Below are 8,503 nucleotides of genomic sequence, written 5' to 3' on the forward strand. Positions count from 1 at the left end.
GAGCCTTTACCAGCTGTAAAAATCTAATTTTTTTCTGAAAGCGCAAGAAGAGTTATATCAGTTCCAGTTGGATGCACTGAAAATTACTTTGTGCAGGGTAGTCGGCAAGAAGATCCATAAATGTAATAGGATTGATCATTTTATCAAAAAAATGCAAAAATAAGCTACACGTCGTGGTCTAAATACTTTGCTAGTTCTAATCTTGAGGACCATGGCTGAAAAGATTTGTTTTTAAGGAAATGGAACTGTTACGCGTCCATGGATGAGAGCAGGTATGAAAAAAAAACCAACCATCCACTCCTGGGTCCTTAAGATCTCTGCTCAAGGGTTGAATTTTAACCCAGTTAATGCGATGGTTCATGTGTTTTTAGTTACACATCGACCAATGGCCTGAGTGTAAAATCCAAATTCTGGATCAGACTCGCCCATTATAAGTCAATGGATGGGCAAAAAAAATGGATCACATACAGGTCCTCATCCTTAGGTCACGCTTTATGTTTTTGCAGATGGTCATCTAAACCCAGACATGAGGTAGGTCCTCAAGGACTAATCTGCTGCGGACTCTCGCAGTGACAAAAAACACAGCAGACTTCATCGAGGAAACACCACCAATCTGCAGCAGATTTCAGACGTAGCATATTTGGTGCGGATTTTACACGCAGATTTTATGCATCCAAAATCCGCAGCATTTTACAGAAGAGTTTTAACATACATTGAATTGGTCGGCAGGATTTTCACCCCAAAACTATGTAGCTCTTTCACAGACTAGTCCTGCAATGTCTTTACATGACCAGTTCCATCTCTCTTTACTGATGGCTAAGGAATAACGTCTCTCCTTGTGGCTGGCGTAAGGAGACACGAAGGCCATGCAATTCTCCGCTGGGAAATTAAATATGTAAATAGCCTCTTCAGAGAAAAAGAGGACTAGGTGGCACTAAAAGTTTAAGCCCATTTGATCCCTAAAGAGAAATGAGCGTTTGAATTGATATGCAAATGAGGCTAAAGAGCTATGGTAAATCTGAAGCCTCTGTCACTCCAGCTCTATTCCTTACTTGCATGAATAATGGCCAATTTAAATGTCGATTTCCAAGTAACAGAGGTGCGGACCGGCCATGTAAAGGTATTGTTGGACTGGTCTTTGAAAGTGCTACATGCACGTATAAATAGTTTTGGGGGTGAAATCCTGCTGACAAATTCCTTTTAATCTCATCCACATGCTTTTATTTATTTTATTTTTATTTTTTCTGCATGGAAATTGGCTTTTGTAGCAGCATTTCAATTTCGGTTGTGGAAATGCATCTTTTTGGTTTAGATTGTACCCATTAATTCCAAATACCATAAGTATTTTTGGGAGGGTCACATTTCTGCTGCAAGAAACGCACATAAAATTGCATGAATAGGAATAAAATCCTTGTGGATTGTAGAAGCATAAATGCTATGGATTTCAGAAATCCTCGCTAAATACGCAGCGTGTGAACATAGCCTTTCCATCGAAAAAGCGCAAATCTGCTGAGAAAACGTTTCAAAAACTGACATGATGCAGATTTCACATGGTCACATGCCAGTAATACATTTGGCACAAACCCAAACACTAAACTAAAGCCAACATTGGAGCAGAAAAACAAAAGCGTTGAGCATCGCAAGAAAAAAAACTGCGCTTAATGTGCCTAAAACTTGCTCAACAACCTTAGTAAATGAGAGAATTTGTAAGAAAGAATTCTGCGGCCACTTGCACACGTTGAGGAAAGCGGTGCGGATTTTTCCAGGCTGATTTTGGTAAAACTGGTTAACCGCACTGCGGATTTGCCCCGATTTTTTTGGCGGATTTTGTGCGGATTCCTATTATGGAGCAGGTGTCAACCGCTGCGGAATCCGCACAAAGAATTGACATGCTGCGGAATAAACATCGCTACGTTTCCGTGCGGTATTTTCCGCAGCTTGTGCACTGCGGATTTTGTTTTCCATAGGTTTAGATGGTACTGTACAAAGCATGGAAAAATGCTGCCAATCCGTTGCAGCAAAATCCGCAACGTGTGCACATAGCCTAAAACATCATAAATCGTCCAAAATTGTCTCGAGTGATTGATAAACATGGAACATGAATAAAGTGAGAAAAAAAAAAAAAAACAGTATGCCAACGAGTTGCACCTAAAATGTATGGCAAACGGACATCCTTTTTCTATACATCCAGTCCCACTGATATTCATTCTGGAAATATGTCTCTTCTATCTTCAGAAGGTTAATACAGATCGACAGAAAACAGAGATAGGGCTCATTCACATAGTTACTTTGAGAAAATAACTGAATGAATTTCATTACAAGTTTCAACATTTTATCAGAGTTTGGTCCGAGTTTCAATAGTTTATTTTTCACATGTAAGAAAAAAAAAAAAAAAAAAGTTTCTCCATCTACTCAAAGCTAAGAATGTGAAAAATCGGACTGCACTTTGATGGCAGCCGAGTGCTGTCTGATTCTTTCACGGACCCATTGCAGACATTGGATCAGAATGTCTCCACAGTCAAATCACAGACATGTAAATGCCCCATTTACGATTATAGGTATGAGTTCTATCCGTGAAAAAGAAAACTGATGTAAAAAAAAAAAAAAAATTTCCTAAATACGGTTCAAAAAAGGGACAAATTTCCAGTCGGTTCAAAGAGGGATCGGAAAGGGCACAACCACAATGTATGATCCCGATCCCAAGCGTCGATCCACCGGAGCGAAGAACTTTACACGTTTACGTAAATATTTGATGTTTTCTTAAATGCTTATGTAAATAAATACCGGTATGACGAAGCACAGAGGTGGACGCAGAATATTCTAAGCTCGTAGCGCAAATATCTAAATCAAATAACGACCGAAAATAAAGTAAGAAAATAATAATAAGAACCGCATGAGTAATCTCATCAGTATAAAAACCCTTCTCCAAATCAGGGAGTCGTCATTTGCACCGCGCTCATTGCGGACACCGCTGACGGTAACATGAACGCCGCAGACAGGGATGAAGGTGAAGCGCTCACCTTAGAACAGGAGCAGTCAGGCAAATCCAAGCTGGTTAATCCACAATCCCAGAGCGATAAATACACATTCCTTCTATAAAGGGCCCAAGGACAGCTCCAGGAGTGCGTGCACCTTCTCCAGGTCCCCAGCCACTAGTGTGACAGGTGCAGGTCCCTCGCCCGTATTTCTCACATGGGGCACACCCACATTCCAGAACACTTGGAAACTAGGTGTAGTTTGGCAACCTGCTCAAACATATGCTGCAGAACGAGGCCAAGGTGGCCCTATAAGAAGCCGAAGGGTGCGATGTTAAAAGGACAGAAAGAGCTGCAATCATAAAGCAGCCATGTAGTTTTTGATATGAGACTGAATGATTTTAGAGGATTCCGTTGCAAAAAAAAATCAATGCTTTTTTACTTTTTCTGTCAGCTCCACGTGTTCCCTTCTTTCTAATTCATACAGGGTGGCTTAGTGGTTAGCACCGCAACCTTGCAGCGTTGGGGTCCTGGGTTCTAATCCCCCAAAGGGTGATATCTGGCATTGGGGTCCTGGGTTCTAATCCCCCAAAGGGTAATATCTGGCGTTGGGGTCCTGGGTTCTAATCCCCCAAAGGGTGATATCTGGCATTGGGGTCCTGGGTTCTAATCCCCCAAAGGGTGATATCTGGCATTGGGGTCCTGGGTTCTAATCCCCCAAAGGGTAATATCTGGCGTTGGGGTCCTGGGTTCTAATCCCCCAAAGGGTAATATCTGGTGTTGGGGTGCTGGGTTCTAATCCCCCAAAGGGTAATATCTGGCGTTGGGGTGCTGGGTTCTAATCCCCCAAAGGGTGATATCTGGCATTGGGGTCCTGGGTTCTAATCCCCCAAAGGGTAATATCTGGCGTTGGGGTCCTGGGTTCTAATCCCCCAAAGGGTAATATCTGGCGTTGGGGTGCTGGGTTCTAATCCCCCAAAGGGTAATATCTGGCGTTGGGGTCCTGGGTTCTAATCCCCCAAAGGGTAATATCTGGCATTGGGGTCCTGGGTTCTAATCCCCCAAAGGGTAATATCTGGCGTTGGGGTGCTGGGTTCTAATCCCCCAAAGGGTAATATCTGCAAGGAGTTTGTGGGTTCCTCTCACACCTCGATCAAATGCCCATACAACATTAAAGTCTACGGAGCTGTTCACATGTCTGTGTTTTTGCACCAAAAAAAAGGAGTCATGTTCATTTTTTAGTTAAAATTACCCATTCAAATCAATGGATTCATGAAAAAACATCCATTTTTTACAGTTTAATGGGAATATTGGAATTTTTGTTCTTGAAATATGATAGAAACGGATGAGGTGGAGACACATGGGCCAAAAACGGGTGAAAAATGGCTCAAGTATATTAATGAAAAATAGTCTAAAAATATTACTTCTGAATGAGAGTGACTTTATCATGAAAATCACAATATTGCATTGGGTTATCACGTCTAATGATTGTTAATGTTGCACACGACACAACCTCCTAGACCTTTGGCAGCAAGACGCACGCAACTTTTGCCACCGCAGACCACAATAGGAGTCTTGAGCAAGTTTCTTGGAACTTAGCAGTAAAATTTGATTACATTCAAATCCCAAAAGGGTCGTCTTGGCACACCCCTTATGTACTATGGAGCTTTTCACATGTCCATATTTTTTTGAGGCTTCCAAAAAAATCAAAACGGAGACATGTTGAATTATTAAGCATCAAAGGAATTTGGAGATCTTGGAAGTTTGAATGTTTTTCCCACTTTGTCGCAGATCATCGTGGCGGTGGTGATGGCACGATATCGCAATAAGTGCATTGTTCTGTTATTGTGAAGCAGCTGGAGGTGTAACATTATCACATGACGCAGTAAATAGTTCTCATCGCTGGGCTTAGTCAGCCTGCAGCCATGCTTGTAATGACATACATCTGATGAAGTCATGCTGGAAACAATCCATCTCGGGATGTAGCAGATATCAGATCATCACATCATGCAGGATGACGCTGAAGCACAATTATTTATAAGGTATTTACAGCGGCGACCTAAAGTTTAGCATTTTTTTTAAAGTGTGATTATTTCTGTCTGGTTGTTGTGATGCAATTTTCCTGGTGATTTTAGTAAACCGGAAGTGAATGGTTGTCAGATACAAGGATGGAAATTGTGTTTGACATTGTTTTATCCTTTTATGTGTTAGTGTTGCCAAATGTTATGCATATTTTGTCATGGGAAGTCGAATTCATTCCGCCTATATTTTTTTTGTGTGTGTTTTTCGGTTAAAACTTGGCAAAGACAAATCCAATTTTATCACCAGATGTCAAGAATCTTATTATTCTAACAGTGAAGTCAGGCAAAAGCCAAAAAGAGGGAATTATGGAATTCACCTGCTCTGGGTCAGGCTGCCGTCACACTAGCAGTATTTGGTCAGTATTTTACATCAATATTTGTAGCCAAAACCAGGAGTGGATGATAAATACAGAAGTGGTGCATATGTTTCTATTATACTTTTCCTCGATTTGTTCCACTCCTGGTTTTGGCTTACAAATACTGATGTAAAATACTGACCAAATACTGATAGTGTGACGGCAGCCTTAAACTGTTTGGTAGTGATGGAAGCACTATATATACCGCACAATTGGAAGACATAATGATGTAAGGTACCAAACGCCTACAGTGAAACATGGTGGTGGCAATGTCATGGTTTGGGGCTGCTTTTCTGCACCTGCCATTGGCCATCTGCATAAGACTGATGGAAATATGAATGCTACCATGTACAAGGATATACTGAAGAATGTAATGCTGTTACATGGTAAAACCAAAGTACGCAGGGGCTGGAAATTCTATCAAGACAATGATCCTAAGCACACATTCAATTAAGTAAAAAATTGGTTAGCAAAGAAAAATGTTCACCTGTTGCAATGGCAGAGCCAATCTCCCGATTTACACCCTATAGAGAACATTTGGGATGAGTTGGGGCTTGTACCCATAGCAATAAAGATGAATTATTTGCAGATTTGCAAATGGAATGGAGCAAGATCCATCAGGATGTCATGAATACCCGAGCGGCTTCACTGCTCCCTCGGTGCGGTGCAGTAATTAACCCCTTCATCACAAGAGGTATTTTTGTTTTTGAGTTTTTTGCTCCCCTTCTTCCCAGAGCCATAACTTTTTGATTTTTTCCACCAATATTGCCATGTGAGGGCTAAAAGTTGTACTTTTGAACGACACCATTGGTTTTAACATATCAAGTACTGGAAAATGGAAAACAAATTCCAAGTGCGGTGAAATTGCAAACAAAGTGCATTTCCACAGTTGTTGTGTTGTTGTTTTTTTTTACTATGTTCAATAAATGCTAAAACTGACCTGCCATTATGATTCTACAGGTCATTACAAGTTCATAGACACCCAAGATGTCTAGGTTCTTTTTTTATTTAGGTGGTGAAAAAAATCCAAAATTTGGTTAAAAAAAATGGCACCATTTGCCGAGACCCGTAGTATTTCCCTTTTTCATGATCTTGGGCTGGATGAGGGTTTATTTTTTGCGCATCAAGCTGATGTTTTTATTGATAGCATTTTGGTGTAGATATGATTTTTTGATTGCCAATTATTTCATTTTATTGCAATGTAGCCGTGACCAAAAAAACATAATTCTGACGTTTTGAATTTTGTTCTCGTTATGCCATTTAGCGATAGGTTTAATTATTTTTTTATATTGATAGATCGGACTATTCTGAACTTGGCGATACCAAATATGTATATATTTGATTTTTTTTATAGCTTTATGTTGAATGGGGCGAAAGGGGGTGATTTGAACTTTTATATTTTTTTTATATTGTTAAAAACATTTTTTTTTACTTTTGGCATGCTTTAATAGTTTCCATGGGAGACTCAGGGTATGTGCACACGTCAGTATTTTTTCCTGACAAAATCCTGAGTATTCTGCCAGAAATCCGCATGCTTTTTTCGCGCGGAATTTGCGCGGATTTTTTGCGGTTTTTTTGCGGTTTTTTTTTTTTCCTGAATGACCTTTTTGATAGGAAATCCGCAAAAAATCCAGAAAAAGATTGAGCATGTCCGGATTTTTTGCGGAATGCGTTTTTTTTTTTGCGGAAAAAAACACTAACATCTGCACAAAAAATGCGGAATGCATTCTAAAAGATAGGATGCATAATGTTAGCGTTTTTTTACTGGATTTATAGCGTTTTTATGGCAAAATTCCGCAAAAAAAACGCTAAAAATCCTGACGTGTGCACATACCCTCAAAGCTGCACTACTTTGATTTCCTCTGCTACATATGGGCGATGATCAGATCACCTGTGTGTGGCAGAAATGCTCACTTGCTATTAGCGCTGACCACCGGGCGGCGGCCTCATAACAATCCGGCAATGACAACCATAGAAGTCTGCTGGAGGCCTCTGGTTGTCATGCTGACCCATCGGTCACCCGCAATCATGTAACGGGTTCAACAATGGGTGGGATTTACGACGCGCTTACAGTAAGCATGAGTTAAATGCCTCTGTCAGAAATTGACGGTGGCATTTAGATAGTTAACAGCCGCAGGTGGATCGCGAATCCACCCGCGATCATTGCTGGCACATGTCAGCTGTATATATCATCTGACATGTGTCCAGAAAGGTGTGGGCTCAGCACCGGAGCCCACACCAAACAGGGGGAGTCCGACATCGACGTACTATTACGACTAATGTCAGAAAGGGGTTAAAACAAGAGGCTATGCTACAAAGCACTATGTTATGGTATTGTAAGCAATGAATTACTCTCTGTGTTGTGATGAATAAATAGCAGATGCAAAACTTTGACAGTTTTCCTTCATTAAATGACCTTACGTATATTCTAAAGTATTTTGGTTAAAATTAAGGCTTGCATTATGACAACTTCACGCACTTTCAATTCCTCTCCAGGAAAATGGCATCACAACAACCAGACAGAAGTAATCGCAGTAATGCTGAACTTTTGGTTGCCACTTTACACCATCCCAGAAATGTGACTTTGACACTTTTCATTCTCTCTTCAATCCATAAGGTCAGGCCCCAAGAACCAACCCCTGCACTGATGATATGGCCAATTATTTCAAAGAAAAACTTGATTACCATATATACTCTTGTATAAGCCGACCCGAGTATAAGCCGAGGCACCTAATTTTGCTTAAAAAAAACTGGGAAACTTATTGACTTGAGTATAAGCCAGGTATTCATTGTCCCCTAATCCCTATTCTGGTATGCATGGTTCCTCTTCCCCATCCTTGTCTGTATGGCTCCTCATCCCTATCCTTGTCTGCATGGCTCCTTCTCCCATCCTTGCATGCATGGCTCCTTATCTCCATTCTTGTATGCGTGGCTCCTTATTCCCATCCTTGTCTGCATGGCTCCTTATCTCCATTCTTGTATGCGTGGCTCCTTATTCCCATCCTTGTCTGTATGGGCTCCTGTCACGGATCCCTCTCTCAACGTTGCCGCTAAGTCGTCACGTATCTGCTCTCAGCACATGACTTGGGGT

At 41.0% G+C, this 8,503-nt stretch overlaps 1 protein-coding gene across 1 annotated transcript in view; it reads right to left on the bottom strand.

Annotated features, from left to right (window-relative positions):
• Positions 1-3,160, bottom strand: part of EPS8L1 (EPS8 signaling adaptor L1) — a 76,981-nt gene extending 73,821 nt beyond the window's left edge. Inside the window, exon 1 of the mRNA XM_069742398.1 lies at positions 3,021-3,160. The gene's annotated coding sequence lies outside the window, so the exon portion shown is untranslated. The remainder of the gene's footprint in view (positions 1-3,020) is intronic.
• Between the last annotated feature and the right edge of the window lie 5,343 nt (positions 3,161-8,503).

Source organism: Ranitomeya imitator, chromosome 10 (genome assembly GCF_032444005.1).
Source record: "Ranitomeya imitator isolate aRanImi1 chromosome 10, aRanImi1.pri, whole genome shotgun sequence".
NCBI lineage: Eukaryota > Metazoa > Chordata > Amphibia > Anura > Dendrobatidae > Ranitomeya > Ranitomeya imitator.